This window comes from Lissotriton helveticus, chromosome 10 (assembly GCF_964261635.1).
Source record: "Lissotriton helveticus chromosome 10, aLisHel1.1, whole genome shotgun sequence".
NCBI classification, from domain to species: Eukaryota; Metazoa; Chordata; class Amphibia; order Caudata; family Salamandridae; genus Lissotriton; species Lissotriton helveticus.
Window position 1 is genome coordinate 649,843,557 of NC_136071.1, and position 26,155 is coordinate 649,869,711.

Sequence of the window (26,155 nt, forward strand, 5' to 3'; positions counted from 1 at the left end):
GGCTGTAGACGTATGTAAATGTCCTATGGAAAATTGCATGGGGAAAACACATTTGAAAGTGTTGAAATTTAGAACCAATTAAAATGTTACTTTGGTTTTGTATTTGTGTGTGATGAAAGTTAATTGGTTATGTATATATGTCAAATGAGAGGAAACCACAGCCATTTTGTGATACTACTGTCTGAGGTACATTTGTGAGGAATTTTTGGTGGTGAATTTCTGGTGTTTGATTTACACAGTACTAACACTTTTCCTACTTTTGAAAAGGTGAGTTGTTAATTTGTAAGGGGAACTATGTTGTACACTTGAAGATAATTTGAAAAATGTTTTCTGTTATTTATTTGCAGTCCTTCTGTTATACAAAATACTTGATAAAGTTAGTTTTATATTATGTATTACTAAAAACGATAAATGAAAGTGATTATTTTTTTCTGCAATTTACAGCAAGCAATTTCAAAATAAAATGGCTCACAATGAAGAGACCGTGGCAATTTCTTTTGAATTGTCCACTACATTGATTGAAATTGAGAGCACCAATAATGAAACATTGTCACAAGGAGGACATGACTTGTATGATTCCATTAGATTGATTGAAATGGACAGCACCAAGAATGAAATATTGTCACAAGGAGATGACTTGAATGATTCCACTACGTTGATTGAAATTGAGAGCAGCAATAATGAAATATTGTCACAAGGAGGAGATGACTTGTATGATTCCATTAGATTGATTGAAATGGACAGCACCAATAATGAAATATTGTCACAAGGAGGAGATGACTTGAATGATTCCACTACATTGATTGAAATTGAGAGCACCAATAATGATATATTGTCACGAGGAGATGACTTGAATGATTCCACTACATTGATTGAAATTGACAGCACCAATAATGAAATATTGTCAGAAGGAGGAGATGACTTGAATGATTTTTTTGATCAATCTCTTGATGGCGAATTTATCGAGTGTTTGGAGACGATAGAGTTACAAGAATCATTATTGCAGACTTTTCATGAGGACATTGCTGATGAGGACATGTTACTAGTTCTTTCAAATTTAGAAAATTCTGAAGAATAAATTTATATTTAGAAATCAAAAATTGTTTGAGACATTATTCATTTTTATTTTTAATTTATGAGGTTGTAGCGAAGTGATTGTAGTATAAAATGAGACTTATAGTATAGAGTGCAACATTTTTATGTTACATGGTAAGTTTACTCATATTTACTTCCCTTCTGCCACTATATTATCTCCAATGTGTATTTGACATCTCTTCTTCATCTCCGGCCTCCTTTCTCTCACTGTGTGTCTCCGATGCATCTTATCGGTGCTATTTTGTGTAATTACAGAAGAGAGTAAAATAAAATAGTTCGGAACGTGAAAAGGGGGCAAAGTAGAGTACTCCTCACCCCCTAGGCCTTTTTAGGCGGTCCCAAAAGGATCAGTTTCTGCTTTCCTGAGAGATTATGGTATGAGTTCCATATACCACAATAACTTGCATTACAACATGCAAGATATCTATCTCCTATTACCTACTTTTGGAGATATTCGCGCTAAGCGCGAATATCTCCAAAAAGTAACACCTGCCCTGAGCAGTTCTTAGCCATGTTATCCAATGGGAGGTGGATAACATGGCTAAGAGCATTAGCTCGGTAATGTATGAATATCGCTGAGTTTTTAGCGATATTCATGCATTGCGGCCGTTTATTATCGCATTTGTGATAAACCTTGATAATAGCAAGGTTTATCTTTGATAATTTCTGACGATGCTTAGCGGTAAAAAATTCGTTGGTAAGCATCGTTAGCGATAAATATCGCTTAACTTTGGTAATATGCCCCAACGTCTGTTAACGTTCGATTCGAAGGAAATGAGGAAGTGTTGAAAAACATTGTCTGCGCCATCTTGCCTTTTTTGAAATGCCACACTTTTGTCGTGCACGGCAGCCATTTTAGATGTCTTGACCAGACCCACTCTCTGCACGCTGTCGATTCGTAGCATGGCTCCTCACCCTCGCAAGCATCTTCCCCAGGCACTGGTCACCCCCGCTCTCTGTCTTATGCATGGGCAATAAACCTCCCCCCATCTGCGCTGCTCTTCCCTGAGAATCACACTCTGTGCCCGCCCGACTCCTCCCTTTCGCCCTATTCACTACCGCACCCTCTGACACTCCTCTTCCTCTGTGTCCGATTGTCCAGGCTATCAGCTAGCCCTGCAGATGTAGTTTATGGCCTCAGCTGTAAAGAATCACCCCTCTTCAAAGGAGTTATAGTAGATCAAGGCCCACACCCGATGAGATCCGTCACACCACACGTGTTCCTACTATCTGAAAACTATCCTGTATTGTGATTGGGGAGGGGATCGAGCCTGAAGCGGAAGATTCCAGGAATGACTCTTTGTACATCAAAGTTTTTACAATTATGTCTCACATTAAAAATATATAGCACTCCAACAAAGTAGTAGGAATATAAAACTTTAATAACATATAAATATATACAACAAAACAAAAACAGTAAAAACATTTAAACAACGAAGAGACCGTGGCAATTTCTTTTGAATTATCCAATAGATTTATTGAAATTGACAGCACCAATAATGAAATATTCTTGTCAGTAGCGGTCTGTTGTGCGAATAGTTCCAAGGCAGCAGAACGCGCTGAAATCTAGATGGCACTAAAGTGATGTCTAGCAAGTTGCCGCCCAGCACATAACGGCGTGGGGCGCCGCGGGGGTGAGTGAGTCCAGTAGGCACCACAGCTATTCTTACCGGCATTGCAGAATTACTGCTGGGGACAATGCCTGTGCTGTAGCAGGGTCACAGCAGAAACAAAAAGGATTCTGTTGAAGATGTTGTTGGTTTTCAATTTGAAAACAGTTCTGGTGTCAACTGCTATGCTAATGTAGTGGTTAATGTTTTGTTTTCTCTAGAAAATGTAAAAGAGGGGGAGGCAGTCCAAAGTTCCGTTAAAAGGGCAAAGGAAAGGATCGGTGGTTTGAACTATCAGTCAAAAAGGGGAGGGGGTGCAACAATTTTTCCTACCGGGTCACACTGTGCTTTTACCGGAAGTGAGGTCTGCAGGATTCTAGTAATTCAAAGTGAGGCTGGCACCGACGTCCCGCGAATACAGTTTCGTCACTCCACGGGTGATCATGGCAGTCATTCCCCATCGGGGGTCAGAGACTCCCGCGGCTCCTCTAGAATCTTCAAGGTCGTGGAGGACTACGGTGGTGGAGTCAACCAGTGACCGGGCCATTTCTTTATGCTGGGCCCGCTCTTGCCAGGTCGACCGCCATTTTGAGAGTTCGGTAGCTACTGGCGATCGCGGGGTCAAATGAGCGGACGGGCTCCACCCTGCCGGGCGAGACGTTGCAGCATGGCCACAGTGGAAGAACTCTTTTCCGGGCGCCTGGAGCGCTGAGGGTGCAGCTGGGAAGCCTCCACTGGGGAGGCGGGAGAGGCCTGTTCGCACCGTCTCTCCCTCCCAGTGCACCCCACGGCGTCTCGCTTGATATTTGTTATGGCCGGACCAGGCGATGAGGACGAGGGGGGGGGTCGGAGGCATGTGCAAGACATCCCCCCCCAGGGTTGTTGCAGCAATTATACAAGAAAGAAGAAGTGTCCCGTCCGTCTTCGGGCCGGGCTTCCGGTAGATGTCGGCCGGACGCCCCTGGCTCTGGCCCCATGAACGGGTTTCTTGGTTTATCGGCTGCAGCCGGATCCCGTCGGCCTCGGCCCCCCGACCGTTGGTGGCCGGACCGGAAGAGCATGTGGCGGGACTACCTGCAACTCTCAAGGGCCACCGCGGCCGGACTGGGAGAGAGAGGGGAGGGTCGAGGAGACATTCCCCCCCCCTGTAACTGTTCAGCGTTGTAAAGGCAATCCCCTGGCCGGGTCCCGCTGGTCTCGGCCTCGCCTCCGGCTACACCCTACGTTAGGATCTCCTGGCCGAGGCGTGGCAGCAGGACCTGCCTTATATGGGCTGCTCCCGGCTGGGCGTAGCCGGAACCCTGCTCCACCTTGGAAGTTTCCAGAGTGGGGGCGGATGTTCTACTGACTTGCATTTTCCCTAGTCTATCGATTTTTTTGGCGTGGCAGGCGGTGGGACAGCGAGGGGTGATTTGGTTTCTCTTACTGTTTTTCTGGTCTCTCACCAATGGCATATTTTAACGTTTTCTTGTTTCTAGGACATTAACAGGTTTTATCATTACGTTATGTTATCGTTTCTTTGTTCGTTGTTTAATAAAAGTTCATGTTCATCAGTGGCCTACTGATTTTCGTTTTCCTATTCTTTTCTTTCCAGGTTGTTTCATGCTAAAGTTTCTGTTAACAGGATACAGTGATCACTTCGTTATTATTGCATATGTCCTTTTCACTAGGGGTGCTCTCTGGTCGGGCCAGATGACGTATGTCTAGTAAATGGTCCGGGTGAAACAGGTGCATCAATCAGTGGGGAGTAGATAGGCATGACAGATTACAACGGGGGAGAAAGGTCCGCATTACGTACCCTTTCACTACTTGCAAAGATTTTCCTACGTTTATTTGCAAACAGGGAATACCTCCAAAAAGAACTAATTCCCAAACAGTCAATGTTCGGACAATCAATCAATCAATGAGGAATGAAATAGGTACGACGTGTTAAAGGCTTGCGTTACCTACCCTTCACTATCTGCAAAGGGAGAGAGAATATTCCTATTCTTCCTCGTTTGCAGGCAGAGAAGATCCTTAAGAGAACCAACTTCGAACAATTCAATGCTCGATTCAAACAATCAACAAGGGGTACTGTGAACACAAATGAACGCCGCTTATGTACATACGCATTGCTATTTTCAACAGGTTGTTCCTAATGTTTCTATTTTAGCGAGGTCAAAAAGAGATCCCATTAGTGGCCTACTGATTTTGCTCGATTCCTTTTGTTTTTTTACACGGTTTTTCGCTATCTGCAAAGACTAAACAGAGTATTGCGACTCTGTGCTTGTTTGTAAATAGAGAATGAACCAAAGAGAACAATCAATCAAATGGAGAGAGAAGCAGGCACGACGGATTACAAAGGGGGCAAAGGGCTGCGTTAACTACCCTTCACTATCTGCAAAGAGAGAGTACTCCTAATAGAAATGAGGGGTGGGGGGCAGCATTCAAAGCAGATCAGTGTGCATAAACACGAAAATGTTTTTACTTACCACGTACTTGACATTCGACAGCTTATGATATTTGCTATTAAAAAACCATTGAAATTCACTGAAAAAACCATAGGTTATAGACCATATATAGTTAGGAATTAGCATTTACAAAACCTTGAAAATTCACTGAAAAAACCATAGGTTATAGACCATATATAGTTAGGAATTAGCATTTACAAAACCTTGAAAATTCACTGAAAAAACCATAGGTTAGAGACCATATATAGTTAGCTGGACATTTTATTGACATAAAACCAATGAAATTCCATATATAGTTAGTTGCACTAACTATATATCGCGCACCCGCAATCCACTGCTGATGATGTCACATATTACATCATTCATGACATGGTCAGTGACATCACTGATGACATCACTGATGACATCTCAAATGACATCACTGATGACATCACTGATGACATCTCAAATGACATCACTGACACAGCCAAGCCTTGACCCCATTAATTGGTCTAGTTTTAAACCAATCTCAATACTGCCCATCCTTGCCAAGTATCTGAAGAAGCATGTAAACTCGCAGCTCAGTACCTTTGTGGAAGTCCTTAATTTTATGCATCCCTCACAGTCCGGTTTCAAGGACAAAGCACCAAATCCACCCTCTTAGGTGTCATGGATCATCTCAGACAGCTCCTGGATGAAGGCCGGTACATCCACATTGATTTTAATGGACTTCAGGGCTGCTTTCAACACTGTGTCCAATTCCATCCTCACATCATTGGGTCATCAGGGTATTGTGCTAGTCTAGATGTCTTTGTTCCTTGAAGACCACTCATTTCAGTTCTTCTCAGGCAGTGCTAGATCAAAACCGCATGCCCTCACTTGTACCTTTGCCCAGGTCCGATGCTCTTTAAAATATATGTTTGCCCCTTTGCAGAGGTGGTAGAGAACTGGGGTATAACTTTGTTCTCATATGCAGATGAAATGCAGATCATCTTCGCCCTATCGTCTGCACATGATAGCCGCACCAGAACCCTGTACCTATGCTAGAGCAGGATCTCCTCATGGATGGGTGTAAACTCACTCAAGTTCAACAGTGGGAAGACTGAGGACATGGTTTTAGGGAAAAATCCCCTATTTTGGGACCCACAATATTTACCAGCGGCTCTGGGGAGCCTTCTGACACTGTCATCTAAGGTAAAGAACCTCTGATTCTGCCTGGATGAGAGGCTAACCATGAAGCCACATGTAGTCAAAGTGGCTTGTTTCTGCTTTGCTGTACTCAGGTGGGTAAAAAAAGATAATTGGGATTATACCACTCTCTGCCCAAAAAACAGTGATCCAATTTCTGATCTTGCCGAGAACTGACTACAGGAACATCTTATTTTTAGGAGCTTAGAGGACAGTCATTCAGTGCCTACAAGTAGTCCAAAATGCAGGGGCAAGGCTGCTCTTTTGCCTCCCAAAGCAAGTGTCAGTGTCAAATCTGCTCTGAGAGCTTCACTGGCTGTCTGTTGACAAAAGAATACTGTTCAAAGCCTTGTGCTATATGCATATGGATAGATTCGGGACAGCCCCATGGTACATCCAAATCTGTTGGTGCCCTACCAGCCCACATGTACGCTTCGATCATCAGCCAGCCCCAGTGCGCAGGGGGTGTGTAATTTTTCTAGTGAGCATTGGGGGGCTGGTCATTTTTTAACCTTGACCCAAAGCTATGTAAAATCCTTCTGGAAACATTGCAAAAGTGCTCCTCCCTCACAGTGTTTCACAAGGGATTGAAGAACTAGGGGTCTATTAGAATGGCGGGTGGATCGCCACCACCCTACCGGCAGTGGCGATCCTCCCACCGAATCACCCCGCCGGACGGCCTTTTACCCCCGCCACATTAGCATGACGGGGGTACTGCTGCGGACAGAAAGACCATCCGCCGCTTTTCCGCCGGTAGGCAATTGTCCGGATTGCATACCGGGCGGAAAAGGCCCATAACATGGTGGCGGTGCCTTGCAGGCACCCCCATCCATATTATGATGTGATGATGTGTCATTTTCAATGCCTTTCTATGGCGGACACTCCGTCATGGAAAGGCATGCAGCGTTTTCTTTTGGGGCCGTTGAGGGCCCCAAGGGTGGGCAGCACTTGGGGGGGTACCCATGGTACCCCCAACATTGGCATGCACAAGGTGGCAGGCACTGCGCTATGCCTGTCACATTGTGCATGTCAATGCACAACATGCATACATTGCATTCTGGCGTGTGCTGCTTACAGCACCACCGCCACAATGTAATATATACGAGATGCCACCGCCATCTTGGCGGTAGCATCCTAATTGGTGGTGCAGGACTGCACTACTACTGGAGGCCAGTTCCAGCACCACCAGGGTGGCGGGCGGACTGGAGTCTGCCCACCATATTAATAGACCCCCTAGATGTTTTAAATTGGGGTCCGATTCCACAGTACCTGGGTTTAGTGCAAGGAAACCCCCTGGGGTAGCTGAGAACTTTAGATGTAATAATAATAAAATAATATGATAATATTAATAATGATAATATTAAAGATCATTATTCATTCTGTGGGGGTAATGCAGGAGCTAAACAGGTAGTCAGAGGGGCAGGACCTTTTGAGTACGTTTGACTACAAGGCAACCCCCTTTCCGTTCTCTGTGAGAAACATTTATTCCACGTCAATCGGACGGAATTTTTGTGTTCATTTCAGATGGAGAGATAAGTATACCCTCCATTTTTTTCATGAGGGAACAGCTCTCTGTTCCGTCAACAAAAATATATAGGAAAATCCTTAACTGACCTCAGGTAGGGAATCTTTTGCCCTGAGGAAGGTCCAGGACCGAGCAGGCCACTTACAAGGGCTGCAACATGTTGGCATATTCTTAGGGACATTGGACCATTACCTCCAATAAGACCCATATTTTTATTTATTTTTAACATCTGCTACTTACCAGCGAATAAAGGGATACCTAGGGAATGCAGTAGGATTTTTATCTTTAGACCCCCTGGCCTACATCTCCTAAGCGCTCCCAGAAATACGGTCTAGCCCACCTTGACCTTTAGGAGTCAGGGTGAACCCGATGACGAAGCATGACTCCAATGGGGTGTGTGAGGCTTAATTAACAAAAAGGAGTTACCTCCTTTCTGCATTCAGTGGAGTACACCAAGTTAATTTTTATTTTGAGCTTGATGATTCTGGATACCTTATGGTAGTAGTAATATCAGGTTCACAATTACACAACTGACCCAAATACAATATGCATTGTTGGGCATCTTGAAATTATACATTTAAAATTTGCTATAAACATGCAAAAGACCATTAGATGTATTACTTATGTTCACTTTTTGTAATATTTGCAGGGGTCCTGCTCCTTGCTTTTCCTGACCTATGCTGATTTTCAATGTAAAATGTTTATTGAAGAGGTTCCATTCAGCATAAGTTCTGTATAGCTATCAGGGTTCAAGGGCTCGATCACATTTATTCTGTGTTTTAAATCCATTTACCCTATCTTCTAACTATTGTGACAGTCTCTTAGCATAAGTTCATCAGCAGTGACAATACTTACAACATTGAAGTAAGCAAAAAAAGTGAAGGATTGAATGTTTGAATTAATCTCAGCCATTGGTAATTGCTTGTGCTGCATGCCAGGTTCATTATTTTTTAGCCTCCGATGATACCTCAGACTAGACCCAGCCAAAAGCAAATCAGCCTTAATCCTGCTCTAATAGGAACAGTTCATTCCAAACTGCCAAGACATTTGGGCAAACAAACGATGTACTGGGATACGTCCCTAATTATTTACCAGTGGCTGAGATATACCTCAAGCATCCCACCCATCACCTTTTCTTATTTATTTGAGTGTGAAACCCTTACAGCATGTCTCAAGGGATCTTGTATGAATTTTGTGAGGTTTAGCCAAGACCCAATAGATTCAGTGGAGCCCCTGGTGGGAGATCAGTCTGACCAGACCCCCTCTGGGATTTTGAGGATGCAATCAGTTACAAACGCCATTTCAACACCAACTCCTAGAGGTCTTCCCTCAGTATATGACCAAATAATTCTTTTGTATTTATTCCTAAAGTTGCCAGGAGCCTCTTGTATGGGAATTTGTCCTTCATATTAAAGCAGTTCGGACAAGAAGCCTGAGGTATTTCCATAAAACCCTTTTTCTGTGGCTAAAACTTGGAGCACATATGGGCAAACAAGATAAAAACAGCCCTTTATAATAGCGTTCTAAACTCATTGTTCCTTTTCAGTTCACATAATTGGAGTAGAGGAGACAGTTTTTAATTCAGAAGTGATTATTTAGGAGGTAGCTGTCCAATCAATATAATTATTTTTCATGTCATGCACTACATTCTATCTTTACTTAGAGTGTCTGAGAATCAGGTTGGGCATACAAAGAGATTTTGCTTACTTGATGAAGTGTAATATCATGGAGAAAAACATCATCAACCTTATTGACATTTTGGGTCGTCTGCTGAGCCTGATAGAGAATTACACCACTCTGTTCGTCCACATGTAGGGATTTTCTGACCTACCATGGAGCATTCCAAAATCAGAGTGCCCAATTTACTAATAATGAGGTAATTTATTAGTGACTGTGAAGCCATGTTGAAGTTCAATGCTTTGCCATTTAGTCACACATCAGCTATTTAGAGGAATTACTGTATTTTCGTTCTGTCAGCATAATCTGTCAAAGTATCCCTTCATGTCACCAGTCAGTATGCTAGGGAGGGATCACTGACAGAATATTGAGGATGACAATATCGACCTGCCAAAATATCGTGTACAAAATATAGAATGCCAACATATCAAATTCCTATCTACAAACAGGTAAGTACAAAAATATTGAATCCAAAATATTGTTGTAAATAATATAATTTGTTAAAATATCGAATTTTTAAATGTCTTAAAAGTAATGTAAAATTAATAAAATAATAAATATAATTAACTAAAAAATATTTAATAATACTTAACTAACATTAAAATTAATAAAAAATTAATGTAAATGAAAAAATAAACATGCATTTTAAATTTTTTATACATATATATATACATATATATATATATATAAAATTAATATTTTAAACAAATATTCTATATTTTTAACGTAGGATAGCGGTAAGGTCAAATTTACTATTCCCACTCGAGAGAGAGTGAAATAATAGGGAAAGTGTTGGCTAGCGTAGCGGTCAAAATTACTATTCCCACTCCAGTGAATGCAACAGTAGGGAAAGCGTTGGATAGCGTAGGGGTAAAAATTAATATTCCCACTCCAATGAGTGCAACAGTAGGGAAAGCGTTGGGTAGCATAGAGGTAAAAATTACTATTCCCACTCCAGAGAATGCAAAAGTAGGGAAAACGTTGGATAGCGTAGGGGTAAAAATTACTATTCCCACTCCAGTGAGTGCAACGGAAGGGAAAGTGTTGGATAGTTGGAGGGTACAAATTACTATTCCCACTCAAGAGAGTGCAACAGTAGGGAAAACGTTGGATAGCGTAGGGGTAAAAATTACTATACCAATACAAATAAATAAAAACGAATATTTACTTAATTACAATTAAATTACTTCCCACCCTATTCCCCAAAAAACAAACAACCCTCTTTGAATAATACATTAATACAATTAACATAATTATCAATAAATCAATTGATAAAAATGAATTGGCAATAATAAAAAGTTAATTACCAATTAATAAAAATTAATCACAATTAATAATTAATTAACAATAAATTAATTATCAATACAAATAAAAAAAAATATTTACTTCCCACCCTATTCCCCTATAAACCCACAACCCGCTACAAAACTAAAACGCAAAATTAAATTAAAAATAATTAATAATTCCTAAAAATGTATATTTAATTTATTAGAATTAATTACTTCCCACCCTATTCCCCTATAAACCCACAACCCACTACGGAATTAAATTACGCAAAAATTAAATAACATAAAATTCATTACTTTAAAACAATTAAACATACATTACAAAAATAATATACACTTTTAACACATATAATAACATACAAAACACTTAAAAAAATTGATATTATTAAAAATTCGATATATTTTAATGCCTATGTTATGTACTTCGATATTTTGACAATCGATGTTTCTTACCTACATTTCAATTCCATTAACCACTATTTTATGTCCATTCGATATTATGTCCATTCTATGTTTTGAATTCGATATTTTGTCCATTCTATATTTTTTTCGGATATTTTGTCTAGTTACCGCTAGGGAGATCATTTAATTACTAGATGTCTAGATTTCTCAGGGATGACACGACTCATAATGATACCACCTCTAGGATAGCAGCAACCATGTATCATACACCAGTGAAAAAAGCTTCCATACTGCTCCCGTTTATTGTGTGTCTCTTGAAGGTAGCAAAGTGCTAAGAGGTTTCCATGAATAGTGACAGCTAAACATCAGTGGCATAGTTTCAAGTAAATAGAATCCTTTGATAATAGATGTTTATGCCATTCTCAGTCCATTCGAAACTCCTTATCTTGCAATTATATCCTCTCACAAATAACAGTTCCAGTTAAAGAGGCAGGGGTGATAATAAGCAGAGTTCTAGTGCCTCTCTCAATAGCAAACAATTATGATACAATCCTTGCTTGATACCCAACATAGAGAGTCAATTCAAGAGCATAACTCAGTTCTCTTATATACAAGGTGAACTCACCCCATCTAAATATTTTCCTAGGTTAAGAGAGAGCATTGCTAATCTGCTTCCCAGCGTTTGAGCTTTGGTTATAGTATGCCAAGTATGCCAGTGATTATCTTAGGACCATATTGAAGCAAGCAATCCCACTTGATGTGTATACATTATTGGTTGGCTATCAAGTTCAATCTTATCTGCTATCATTTTTATGATAGTCTTATTCACATTCATCTGCTCTGAATGTTTTGAACTTGTTTTAATACTGCCTTTTGCACAACTTTAAGATCGAACCTCACTTTTCTCCCTGGCCCTGGTCCGACGTGGAAAGTGCCGTTGCGCGGAGGGCTTCCGGGAGCTGCACCAACTTCCTGCCAGGGATAGCGCACTAGTCTTTGGCGCCCCCCACTAGTACTTAGGTCAAGGCTTACGCGCACGCACAGCGGACGCAGAAGTTACCTATTGCAAGGGACTCTGCTAGCAGTGGCGTGTGAATGTCTCCATTTTAACGTTTGTCTTAAAATTTTGCACTGAACGTTTTCATCATTGCTTTTTGCACATCTGCTCTGAATGTTTTAAACTTGTTTTATTACTGCCTTTTGCACAACATTAAGATCCTACCTCACTTTTCTCCCTGGCCCCAGTACGACGCTGCAAGTGCTGTTGCGCGGACGGCTTCAAGGAGCTGCACCAACTTCCTGCCAAGGTTAGCGCACTAGTCTTTGGCGCCCCCACTAATACTTAGGTCAAGGCTTATGCGCACGCGCAGTGGATGCACTGGCGGTGCGCCGAAGGTGCGCAAAGGCAAGCCCGTCTGTGCCCGTCCGTGCCTGGACCGGGCCCAGAGGCCCCCCTGGTCCTTTGCCCCTAGACCTATAGAAACTAAGCTATTAAGGCATGGAACTTTTAAAATTACGCCTAGCACCCAACAATGTTTGCTCTAGCATGGTTTTAGATGTCTCCCCCAGTGTACCCTTCAAAACCTGTCCCCATTGTAATTTGAAACCTTCTATTTTACCAAACCCAGATGCCTCCAAGGCACAGTCTCTTGATATTAACAGTGAAAATATCACTGCAGCACTCATAAACGCTTGCTCACTAGTCAAACATAAATACGAGATAACAGACCTGCTAACAGATCACAATCTTGATGTCCTTTTTGTAACGGAAACCTGGACAGATCCTGAATCAGGACCTGATCTTACTGCTGCCACCCCTGAGGGCTACACTGCCTTAAGACAAGATAGATTGAACAAAAAAAAGGTGGTGGGCTGGAGATAATTTATCGCAGCAATTTCACTACTAAAATAGATCACATACCGTCAACGACCTGTGAAGCAATATATTTCTCTATTCAGCTCACCCACGCCCAAACCTTTAAAGGCATTTTACTCTACCGTCCACCAGGATATAGGACAGAATTTCTCTCCACACTAAGCAACCTGGTAGAACCTGTGGCAACCAAACATACGTTCACGATTTTAGGTGATTTTAACTTTCACCTAGAAAATTATCTAGACAAGGATACCAATACACTCCTCTCAGATTTGGAAGTGGTGGGTCTATCACAGCGAGTTTTAAAGGCCACACATATAGCTGGTCATACTTTAGATGGTCTCTTCTCCAATTCCCAAGAGATTCTTCTAAAGAGTATTCTTCCTTTAGTCTGGACCGACCATCATGCGATTATATTTAACATTCATATTGACAATAAGTCTACTTTTAGCACTCCAATAAATACACCTGGTGTAATTAGAGCTTGGAAGAGTATAGACCATCAGCTTCTTAAGACACAACTATCTTTAACCCAACCAGATGTCTCCTCAGACCCCAACCTTGCTTCAGCAAACTATGCCAATTGGCTGCACAAAGCATTCAATCTGCTGGTGCTAAACAAAACTTTCTCTAAAAAACGGGGTTCTCTGTCAGCCCCCTGGTTCCCTGAATTACTCAGAGAACAAAAGAAATTGTGTAGAAACCGTGAAAGACAATGGCGTAAATCTTACACTAGTCAGGAGAAACTCCTTTATAAAGATGCACTCACCAAATATAAACTCATGATTGCCCAGGAAAAAAGTAAATATTATATTGAACAGATTGAATCTGCGTAAATTTCTAATAAGCAGCTTTTTCAAGTAGTCGCTAAATTATCAGGTCATACATCCTCCGGTGTCTCAGCCCTTTCACAGTCACTGTGCGACTCTCTAGTGAACTACTTTTTTTAAAGTAAATGACATCTACTCTAAATTTGCATCCCGGACCAACACTGTTGACCAGTTTTTGATAAATGGCGCCGTTGAACATTCCTTATCACAATTTAAAAATACAGCACCTGATCAAATTGTCAACCTAATCTCCTCTATTAAATCAGGCTCAGCTAACGATTCTTGTCCCCTGGCTGTACTAATACCAGTCACTGAACAGGTGGCACCTGTTTTATCTAGTATTTGTAATGCTATGTTTGCTTCAGGTATATACACCCCACAACCTGGAAGAAAAGTATCCTAAAACCTTTATTAAAAAAAGCAAACTTGGACCTGACTGATACTAAAAACTATAGGCCAATAGCCAGCCTGCCTTTTCTGGCCAAAATCTTTGCAAAAGGTGATGAATACTCAACTCTACAAGTATATTGAAGACCATCATCTGTTAGATGACAGTCAATTTGGGTTCCGTAGAGGCCACGGAACAGAGACCGCGCTTATTAAGGCGTTGGAAGATATCAGAATCATTCTGGATCAGGTAGGGACGGCAGTTCTTATATTGCTGGACCCTTCAGCAGCTTTTGATATGGTTGATCATACCATCTTGAACGACCGTGTCACTAAAATGGGCGTTCAACATAAAGCAAGAGCCTTGCTGATATCTTTTCTCAGTCAGTCAGTAAACTTTGGCACTTTTCATTCTGCCCAACTGGCCCTCCTGTGTGGTGTTCCGCAAGGTTTATCCCTAAGGCCGACACTTTTTACCATATATGTGTCGGACTTAGCGAGAGCTATCAAGGCACACAGGATGGGCCTAACATCGTATGCCGCAAAACCCAATTGGTGCTGACTATAAACAATGATGATAAAAGGGTAGCAGCCAACTTTCAAAAGGGCATGCTGGCCATCAGCAGTTGGATGGCCAGCAATTGCCTTAAGCTGAACTCTGACAAAACAGAGGTTATGACATTTGGCAAGCTATCCCCCATCTGGCCCCCCTCTTGGTGGCCCTCTTCATTGCCCCCCCCCCCGATTCCAGTCACCAAGGTTAGGAATCTGGGCATCATATATGATGACAGACTGACCTTTGTTCCTCATGCCAACTCGGTGGTCTCTGCTTCATTCCATAAATTGTGAATGATAAAATAGATTCTACCATTTCTGCCTTTGAATGCGGGGAAAACTATGGTCAGTACATTAGTCATGTCTTCCATTGACTACTGTAATGGGCTTCTTGTGAATGCCCAAAATAAGGTCATTCATAAACTACAATCAGTCCAGAACGCAACAGCCAGAATGCTATCAGGAACCCCCAAATACAAGCTCATCTTCCATGTTATTAAGAAGTATCACTGTCTCCCTGTATAAAGTTCAAGGCGCTGTGCATTGCCTTTGAGGCCTCCCGTAACTCTAGACCTCAGTTTATAATCAAGGAGCTAGCAACTTATATTCCGAACCGGGCACTTCGCTCATCCACTGAACTCCTGCTGAAGGTTCCACGCATGGTAACCGCCTCATGGGGCGACAAGCGTTTTATTGTCGCCTCTGCAAAACTGGAACTCTCTTCCGTTGGAGATCAAATCCTGTCAGTCTCTATTAACTTTCAGGTAAATTACAAAAACCTGGTTGTTCAATCAATAAATCATTCCACTATCTGGTATAAGCCCGCTGTCCGTAGCGCCGAGACATCCATGGGTATTTGAGCGCTTTATAAATCTAAAAAAATAAAATATGAATAAATTCAACAACAAAATTGGACAGTGGTAGTGTTCCCATCTTTCAAGACTAGAGTTTCTGTTCCCTCCAATGAGGGTGAATAGGAGTGAGTTCTTACTGAGGTAGTTATTATAAAGCTTTGTAAGCCAGCAGACGGTGTTTCCTAGAGCTGTCTGTATATTAGGAACCAGCACCATGCCTGGTTTAAGGGATTTGATGCAATTGACAATCTCCTCCTCAGTGAAAGTTGGACATTATAACTGTTCCTGCTACAGCTTAGATCAAACCCTTTGAATATTTATCAAGTTCTGTTTGTCCAATCAAGCACTCGGTAGTGCAGTGTAGAATGCAAGAACATCTTCTACAGTACGGTCCAGAGCTGTTGTGTTTCCATCACAATCACATTGTTTAAAACAGAAATTAAATTGGTAACTATTTATTGTTTGATGAAGTCCTGACATATTGATCTGGTCATGGAAAATGCAATCTGCTGCTCAGTAATGAAAGGGGGCCGTAGGTAAGAACCATCTAGTATGTTCATATTTGGTTATATTTAGCTGGAGCAATAGAGACTGTAATGGCTGTAGTCTTTGGCATATTTTTACTTCCTTGAATCTTGACTACAGTACACGAAAGAAGGTTTATTTCTGCTTTTTCATAAGTACATCTCTCCAGACCAAGACGCAAATTAGGACTGTCTTGGCATATTCCACATCTGCTGCCAAAAAAAGCATTGCCCATGTTACTCTGTTCTATATATTCCTGGAGTAATATGTATCAATTGTCACAATATATTCAATTTCTAGTACTTGTAAGGTTTATTTGTCATGGCTGGCACCGATAACAGTTCAGACCACTGGTGTCTTACAGATTTGGAAGGTGCAGAATACTATTTATAAAGCATAATCATAGTACATAAGATTTAAGTATGCCCATGCAGAACTTAAATTGTGCTCTCAACGCGTTTGAATAGTGGGGTTTAAAACCTTTTTTCTACTTTTCCCATTTCTTATTCTTAGTCTGGGAGGGTAGAATCAGTTGTGTCAATGTGAAAGAAGTGCACGATTATCTCAACTTTATCCATAAGCAGACAGAAATATCAGGTTTCAAGCACTGGTCTTGCTCACTGCCACCACCCACCAAATTCAGTGTCCATCCCTGTACACTCCAGTTGAAAGAATGCTGAGGATGTATCATAGTGGTACAAAACGGGGTGGTGATGGATGGAGCATCTGAACCAATCAAACACTCATTGATCCATCACCGTTCTTTAGCCCACTCCGCCACCCCAGTTCAGACAAGGCCATATGCAAATCAGTCTGACCCTGTGCCTCATGGGAACAGTCCAGCCCGAACTGCCAAGCCATGCCTTCCCTGGACCGGATTCAAGCTTCCTAGGGCCGGTTTCTGGCATTACAGCCGTCTTCAGCCAGGCTTGCTTGAATTCAGTGTCCATCCCTATACACTCCAGTTGAAAGAAAGCTGAGGATGTATCATAGCAGTGACATCATTGTTTATCCCAGATGACTGTTTTGTTTGTTTTTGGAGTTTTATATAGTACAAACCTACTGAAAGGTATCAGGTATCAGAGCGCTTTACATGTGCACCAGTTGCATTTTACATCGTATGGCTTTTACATGCAGCTGTTGCAACGCAACTGCCTTTACATCACATGCCATTACAACGCATGCCATTACAACCCATATCACTACAAAGATTGCCATTACAATGCCTACCATTACAAAGCATGCCATTGCAATGCATTATAAGGTAAGTAATAGTGATATTTTAGTTTTAGGGTGGTTATGTGTTTTGGGGTAGATGAGAATAGTCATTTTTACACCTACACTATCCAGCACTTTCCCTACTGTTCACTGATTGGAGTGGAAATAGTCATTTTTACCCCTACACTATCCAACACTCACCCTATTGTTGCCCTAAAAGTATTATGCGTTGTAATTTTATGCATTGTAATGGTATGCATTGTAATGGAATGCATTGTAATGGTAGTTTTTAAAAATGCGTTGTAATGGCATGCGTGGTAAAATCATGCGATGTAATGGTAGTGGCGATGTAAAAACGCGACATCGTCTCCACTTGGCTATAGAAATATTGTTGTTTTCCCCTCTTACACAACTTTGCACTTTATGCCTTACTGTTAGATGTTGAATTAGATTAGGGTACACACGTGCAATCTTTTCAGAGGTAAGCCAGGCCTCATGGGTTTTATAGAGTGGTTTGCTTCTTTGACATTCCAAGTCAGTACATGATTAAGATCAGCAACATGACCCATGGACATGCTGAAGTGAGACGGTAATAATATATGATTCAAACCTCATCATACTGTAGATTTCAGTTAATTGTTGCAAGTGTGGAGCACACTGTCCACTTTAAACATGTCGGAATAAGAATGCTTTAGTCATAGCTTGTATAAATCATTTCTTCCACAGTTTTAACTGGGTATATACATATCATAATTCCTGTCCTACCAGAGAAACCTCAGTTATATTGGAGAAACTCACAGTGCATAATCCACTTTGTGTAATTTCAGAATTTTACAAGCTTCTTTATGGTTGCTGCTTGTTTTCAGGGTACCGAGTTTCATATCGTGAAAGACCTACATTTTGTGACCCTCCAAAATGTACTCTAATTTCTCCTAAGTTTATGATGGAGTAAGTGTATTACATTTTGTTTTGTTGTTCCTTTTGATCCATGCAGGGATAAATTAATCACTAAGGTCAATCAGTCTCTCTAGAGACCCCAAATCGAATCCAAGAGTCCCGCACACAAATAGTTCTTCAACGGGTTTTAAAAGTTTTACTAAGTTCATGGGTCAACTGGATCTTACGGTGAATATATTCAAGACTTACATTATGAGATGTGGGCCCGGGAGTCACAGATGTAGGGACATGTTCCTGGAGGGCCAGAAAATGGAGCATACTAAAAGCTTTGCATATCAGGAGTATTGTATGATCGTAATGATTCCTGGACACGAGCCATCACGACAAAAAAACTTATAATGGCCAGATCAACGATGGCCCTCACAAACTTTGCAAGGAAATTAGGAAGAAGACCACCGTGGGAAGTTATACAGATCTACAAAGCGAAATGTGTCTCTGCAGCTATGTATGGAGCCGCAGTTTGGGGTGTTGCAGAGACTCAGTTGCTCCAAACGGTGGAGAACATCTTTTTGAGATACATCCTAGCTGTCCCCAGTAGCATGTCTGCATATGTCTGTCACTCAGAGCTAGGCTTGCCATTTATATCAGACCTGATAAAAATTGAGCCAATTCTCCTATGGCACAGAATATGGTCTAAACCTGAGACCAAGCTAAATCAGGATGTTTTAGCTAACAGGTTAAAACTTGAAGGGGTGTTACTGATCCCAAGGCTGAGGTTTATTAGAAATGTTATTCTTTCTCTCGGCCACTTGGAATATTGCACAACCCGATCTCTATGCAGTCAATCAGTAGAAAGGAATTAAAAAAACAGGGACGATTTCTTCTGGACTCTATTAGACTAGCAACCAAGAGTTTAAAGCCTACTGTCCAGTATAATCAACTGATTTTATCCTCTTTTAGTATCCAATCTTATATACTGTTTGTACCTGGTGGCTGCAACAGGTTTTTATTACCCCGTTTTAGATATAATATTTTCCACAGGCTAGTGAGTTTCCCAGGTGTGAATGATTGGTCGCGAACTTTAGGACTGTGTCCATGTGACTACTGTTCGGATCAATCACAAAACATGTCTTTTTGTTTTACAGTAACCTGAGGAAAGTTTGGATTGTCTCGATTTTAAAGGAGCTGGGCCTGAGACAATGCTGTCCTGCATTGCTTGCGCTGCAGATCCTGGACGATGTACACAGAGCCTGGAGGATAGGCATGTTTTTAAAAAAAAGTATTTAGCCACAGGAAAACTATTACTTTCTAACTATGTAGACTATTATGATTGTTTGTATGACAACATTTTAACATAATTATATACTGTTTATGATATTTTGTTGTTTTAATGAATGAACTGTTTATTTAAAATGTTATGATTGTCCCAAAAAACAATTGAATGAAGTCTCTTTTAATTTGAAATCCAAGAGTCTTATGTGAGACTTGTAACCAAAACTGAATGCCCCTTCAGTCCCTCCAGAACTGTGACCTGTGGCAACAAGCTCATGATTCATAGTCATCATGTAAGTCTAAGTGCTATTCTTAGAGCATCTTCGTATTTAGAGGACAAGCGCTATGGGTTTGCCAGTTCATCCAGTTTATCAAGTTTGGACATTGCCTCATCCAGGGCCAGATGTAGGAAGGCTATTACCGGTCGGTAAGGCCGAAATATCGAATTTCAGCCGTTACCGACTGGTAATATTCTTTTCTGATGTAGGGGCCGAAAATAAGGATTCAGTAATTTACCGAATCAGTAATTTAAGGAATCGGTAAATTACCGATTTCTTAAGTACCAATTCGGTAAATTACCGAATTCCTAATGTAGGGAGAACTTAAATGAGTTAGGATTCGTTATTTACCACCAACTACAAGTTGGTGGTAAATAACAGAAAAAAAGCAATGTTATGCAAATTGCTTCAGTGCCATGTTTCAGACATACATGCCCTTAGGGCGTGTATGTCTGCAACATGTGCCCCCATACACAATTGAGGGGTGCAACAGGGTGTCAAAGTGACACCCTGCCACCCTTCAATGTTTTCCCCCATTTACCGAATCGGTAAATACCGAATTTTACAGATTTGTCAAAATTTACAGATAAATTACCTACATACTATTTACCTATTCTTAAATACCGAATCGGTAAAACATCTGGCCCCAAATGTTCTTTATTATCATTGCCATTTGAGATAATTGCGGTTCTCTGGATTAGATCAAACACTTATAGGAGACAAATCCTGTTTTTCTTCACTGGTCCCCCCAGATATCTAGTAAAGTTACCTTCAGACCCTTGTGTTTTTTGTCAGATTGTTTGGTAATTGTTGTTTTTTAGCACTGCAAGCTAACCTAACCGAGATGATCCCTCTGTCCTGGCCTTGCTGTTTTCTGAGCTCTTGCATTTTCCAGAACCAATGATAATAGCGGGAGACTTCAACATCGTGCTCGATACTCTGCTGGATAAGTCCACTTCCAGCCGACAACTTGCCCTCTCTAAATCCAGAGACTTCTTACTTAAATCCATGCATCAATATGGAATTATTGATATTTGGAGAGCAAGGTCGGGACAGAAAACCGGCTTTTCCTTTCGAAACTACAAGTATCGTCACAGATCTAGGATCGATTTTTTTCTAGTAAATAGAGTTCTGATTAATTCAGTTAGGAGCGAAGCCTACCTACCATCTCATCTGTCGGATCATTCGGCGGTACTTTTAGACCTTGAACTGCAATCTCAACCCCCGATTGGGTCATGGTCTATTGATAGGTCTCTCCTCACATCTCCTGATGACTTGGAGTATATTAGAGTGGAAACGCAAGAATTCTTTAAAGTTAACATTGGTTCTGCTTGCTTTAGTACAGTATGGGTCGCTTTTAAATGTTCTCTGAGAGGGGTCATCAAGAATAAAACTACGTGTCGAAAGAAACAGTATACCCAAGGGGTCGCATTGATAGAGGCTAACACATTGATAGTACAATCAGAGTTAGAAAATCTTAACAAAGCCCCATAGCATGTCATACTGGCTAAACGGGAGGAGTCGATGAAGCTTAAAGGGCAACTAGCTTCACTACTCAACCAACGTATTTTGCAAAGGTGGGAAGCTAGCAAATTAGCCAATTTTGAATTTGGTGAAGGGGCGGGCAAATTACTAGCCTGGAGGTCTAGAACCGATCAGACCCGCAATAATATTGAGTCTATAATTACTGGCTCCGGCACAGTATCCTCTGACCCAGAAATTAGGTCAGCCTTTAAAGACTTCTTCCAGGCTATCTACCAAGAGGATAATAACATCTCCTCTGAAAATGTAGGGAATTGGCTTAGTAAAATTTCATTGCTATCACTCTCTACAGAACAAGTCGCATTTTTAGATCAGGCTATAACGGTAGAAGAGGTATCAACTGCCATACTCAACAGTAAGTGCGGAAAGGCGGCAGGGCCTGATGGCCTGCCGGCAGAGATATATAAACATCTTGTAGCTGATATTGCTCCCTTTCTCGCCAGATTATTCAATCAAGTTTTGATGGAGGGTGATTTACCGCCCACATCGTGGAATAAAGCTTCGATCACGCTCATTTTGAAACCAGGAAAGGCCTCCACCGCCTGCAGCTCGTATCGCCCTATTTCAATACTTAACGCCGACTATAAGATCTTCGCGTCACTTCTAGCTAAGAGGTTGGGGCAGGTCGCTCCTTCAGTTCTACATTCCAATCAAAAGGGCTTTGTTAAAGGTCGCCAGCTCTTTGAACTGATGTACGACCTAATAGGAGCGATCGACATGGCAACTAGCTCATCGTCACCCTTAGCTATTCTCACGCTGGATGCGGCCAAGGCCTTCGACAGGGTCAACTGGGTGTACCTGTCGGGGGCCTTGGAAAAATTCGACGTGGGTCGGGCTTTCCGCAGAGTGGTGGAACTGCTGTACCATAGTCCATCGGCTTCGGTCCTGGTTAACGGCGGACTGTCGGAACCATTTACCATCACAAGGGGGACACGGCAGGGCTGCCCGCTTTCGCCCCTGCTCTTCGATCTCTATATCAAGCCATTTGCTCAAAAAATTCGGGAGGATAATAACATCATACCTTTCAGATATAGAGATTGGGAAAAAGAAGTATCCCTGTATGCTGATGATATTATGATCATAACTTCAGATATCAGCACGGCGTTTCCGACAGCCATAAATCTAGCACAACAATTCGGCAACATCTCTGGCTATGAAGTAAATGCCACAAAGACCGAGGTTATGGTGTGAAGCAGCACAACAACGGGGCTTCCTGTGCAACCCTGTGACAACATGAGATATCTTGGCATAAAAATTGTAACGGATATCAATTTGTTCGCCTCTACAAACTTTACTTTGGTGGCTAAAGAATGTAGGAAACTAATGAGTTCTTGGGGACATCTTCCATTAACGCTCCTGGGCCGGTCAAATTTAGTCAAGATGTCTATCTTACCTAGGTTGACTTTTATCTTCAACAGCTTACCACTTTATTTTGATAAAACATTGATAGCGAAAATGCAGAGTGACATCATCTCATTTGTTTGGAAGAAGAAGAGTGCAAGAATTGCTTGGAGGAAACTGAGGCGTCATGGGGAGAAGGGTGGTTTGGCTGGTCCTGACCTCCAGATTTATGGTTGGGCCTTTCAGTTGACACATGCCCGAATGCTACTTAAAACTCCATTAGATCGAGGCATTGGGTTGATGTTTTCAACACTACTACAGTGTGAAGGTCTAAGTCAGTTGGGTTTTCTATTTAAGTACCCCAAATTTTTTAAGAAGATCAAACTGTAGGTATTGCAGGGCCTAGCAAGAACCTGGTATAATCTCAGAGTTACCACCAAAATAGGCTACCACTCTAATAGATCTCCTATATGGGATCTCCCTGCTCCTCCTAGCTGGACTAACGACGTACTGATAAGCCCACTAAAAGACGCTGGAATCTCAACATGGGGAGACCTTTTTTTGAAGGGGATATGTTCTCCTGGGAACACCTAGTGAGTAAGGCAGGCCCTAATTTTTCTAGATTAAAATTCTTACAAATCTCAAGTTGGGCACAAGCACAAAGAACTGGGCCCCCTCGTCGCCAACAACCACCTTTAGGAGGAAGTAGCCAACTGGAATCTTCTTTACTTGACAAGACACCAGCACCCAAGGAGGTCTCCTACTTTTACAACCTAATCTTAGAGGAGATTGACGGGGAATTCCATCTTCCAGACCAGTTGTGGGGTTCCCTATTGCCTGCAATAAATCTGCATGACCTATGGTTAACCTCCTGCAATGTTCTCTGGGATATTGTCAAACCTGCTTGGCTTCGTAGAAATCACCTTTTTACCCTTCACAGGGCTTATTATTCACCTCAGAGGTTGTCTAAATTTTCAACAGGCAAACCAGTGGCCTGCGCCCGTTGCGGCCGAGTGGCAGCCTCAGACGCACATATGTTGTACGATTGCCCACATTTAACATCTTACTGGCAATCAATAGGCAATAAATTAACATCTTCAATAGGCTCCACCGTGATTATAGATCTCCGCCTAGTAATTTTTGGAGTAGTGGACAAAAAGCGTAGTGCAAATAACAACCTCTTGTTCTACTCAATGCTGGTGGCTCGACGTGAAATCTGCAAGCGGTGGAAAGAGGTTTCTCCTCCGACGTTGCATGACTGGTGTTCCTCTAAGCTTCAAATATCTAAAATGGATCTTTTCAGGGCTGGAAAACTTGATAAAAGAGCTTTTTAGTTGATACTCGATTGGTCCCAATAACTTGAGCTGGATTTTTTTTTCCCCCAGTTCCAATGATTACAAAGCCATGACACTCTCTCTTCGCTTTAACACTTTTGCCCTCTTCTCTAAGGCGAGCTAGTGGTAACAGCAATGGAGGAATCCGGTTAATGGCAATTATCTGTCAAACGGTACACAAGGGGCAGAGATTAGTTGGGAGAATGACATAGCTGTAGGGTTTTGACAGATCCATATTACGATTACACCCCAACCAGTCTTGGACTGAGACAGCATGTTTATTTCTCATACTCCACTCTTCTCTGTCCACGGTACTGACGGACTAGCCATGGTTGAGATGAGGAACAAAGAGAAAAAAAAAATCTGATTGTGGGTGTGCCGTGTACTGCCAGCCCCTGTGAAGTTTGAGAGAATCTCTCAAGGTTGCAGACAACTATAAGGCATCAATAAAGTGCTTTACAATGGATGCCAAATGGACCAGCATCAAGATAGGAACCTATTCAAATTTCGGCAGAGTCTACAGGTAAATTAGCCAGAGCAGCTTGGTAAGTGAAGTATGCATATTCACAGACTCAATCAAATGTCCTCTGACGTAGGCCTAAACCAGAAGCTGTATATCATTACAATAATTCAATGTAATAGCACCAATGTCATGTTGCAGCTTGGGAAAGAGAATGACTAAACCATGGAGTGCACATGCAAACAATGTTCTTACATAGAAGGAGTCTCCATTTCCCAGAATGGATTTTGTGATTTCCTCTTTAGAGTGGGTTTAAGGTATGGCCTTTCTCTTTATTACTTATCAGGCGGACAGGAATGTCGATGTAGTACTCTCTGTGGTGTCTCAACACGTTTGTGCATGTGGTCTATACTGGACACAGGCTGTACTCGAAGGAGGACAATGCCTTTCTCCTCCTAGTTCTGCAGCTGTGCAGTGATCTCTATGCCTACTGTAGTCAATGTGTAGCTCCTTCTGCACCTTCATGACATCTGTGCAGTGTGTGTGTCAGTCTTACTGTCAGGTTTCTGGTCTTCACATGCATAATGGCCAACTTTGATCTGATATTACTTCTGGGTCGAGGTACAGGGCATATATATATACCTCAATCACCACAAGCCCATGACCATGCAACTGGAGCAATGAAGGACGTTGGAGATGATTTTTCATCACCACAGTGTTTTCTGGGGACCCACCAAATCATGTCTGAGCTCTAAGTAAGTTACTGGGGATTCCACCTTGTGGTAACATCGGTTTTTTAAATATTCATGCTGGAGCCCCATATGAGCAATATCATCCTTGTACTCGGTCAGGAGCGCTGACCAGTTGTAGAACTGACCAATGAAAAAATACTTAACACAATTTTTTTGTACAGGTTTCCCAATTTGTGAAGGTGCTTAATCAATCAATCAATCAATCACGGCATTTGTAAAGCGCGCTACTCACCCGGGAGGGTCTCAAGGCGCTGGGGGAGAGGGGTATGTTACTGCTCGAACAGCCAGGTCTTGAGCTGCTTCCTGAAGGATAGATGGTCTTGGGTTCGCCGAAGGTGGGTGGGGAGGGAGTTCCAAGTCTTGGCTGCCAGGTAGGAGAAGGATCTTCCTCCGGCGGTGGCTCTGCGGATGCGTGGTACGGTGGCGAGGGCGTTGCTTACAATGTAGGCTTTCTCTTTTTTTTCTTTCTAAGTTAGTCAGAATTAACTTGAGTGAAATGTATGTAAAATCTGAATTTTGCTGGAAAAGCAAATTTTTAGTTTTTACTGGTGGTCGATGTGGTTATTTTCACAATCTTTTTATAAAACATTTAATATCAGTGACCATTTAGTTTTAGGTCTTAGTACATCCTAAATTTGTCAAGTCTAATGTTTGCTTCATAGTCTGAACCCCTCATTCACAGAAGCCTTCTTGTGTTTGGCAACATAGAGAGATGACAACAGATCTCCTCTATTAGCCTCCATATTTTCAGAGCAATTATAAAAGGGTTATGATTACTAGCCTTTTGCCTATATCCATATAGCTAAGGAGCATTTTTACTAA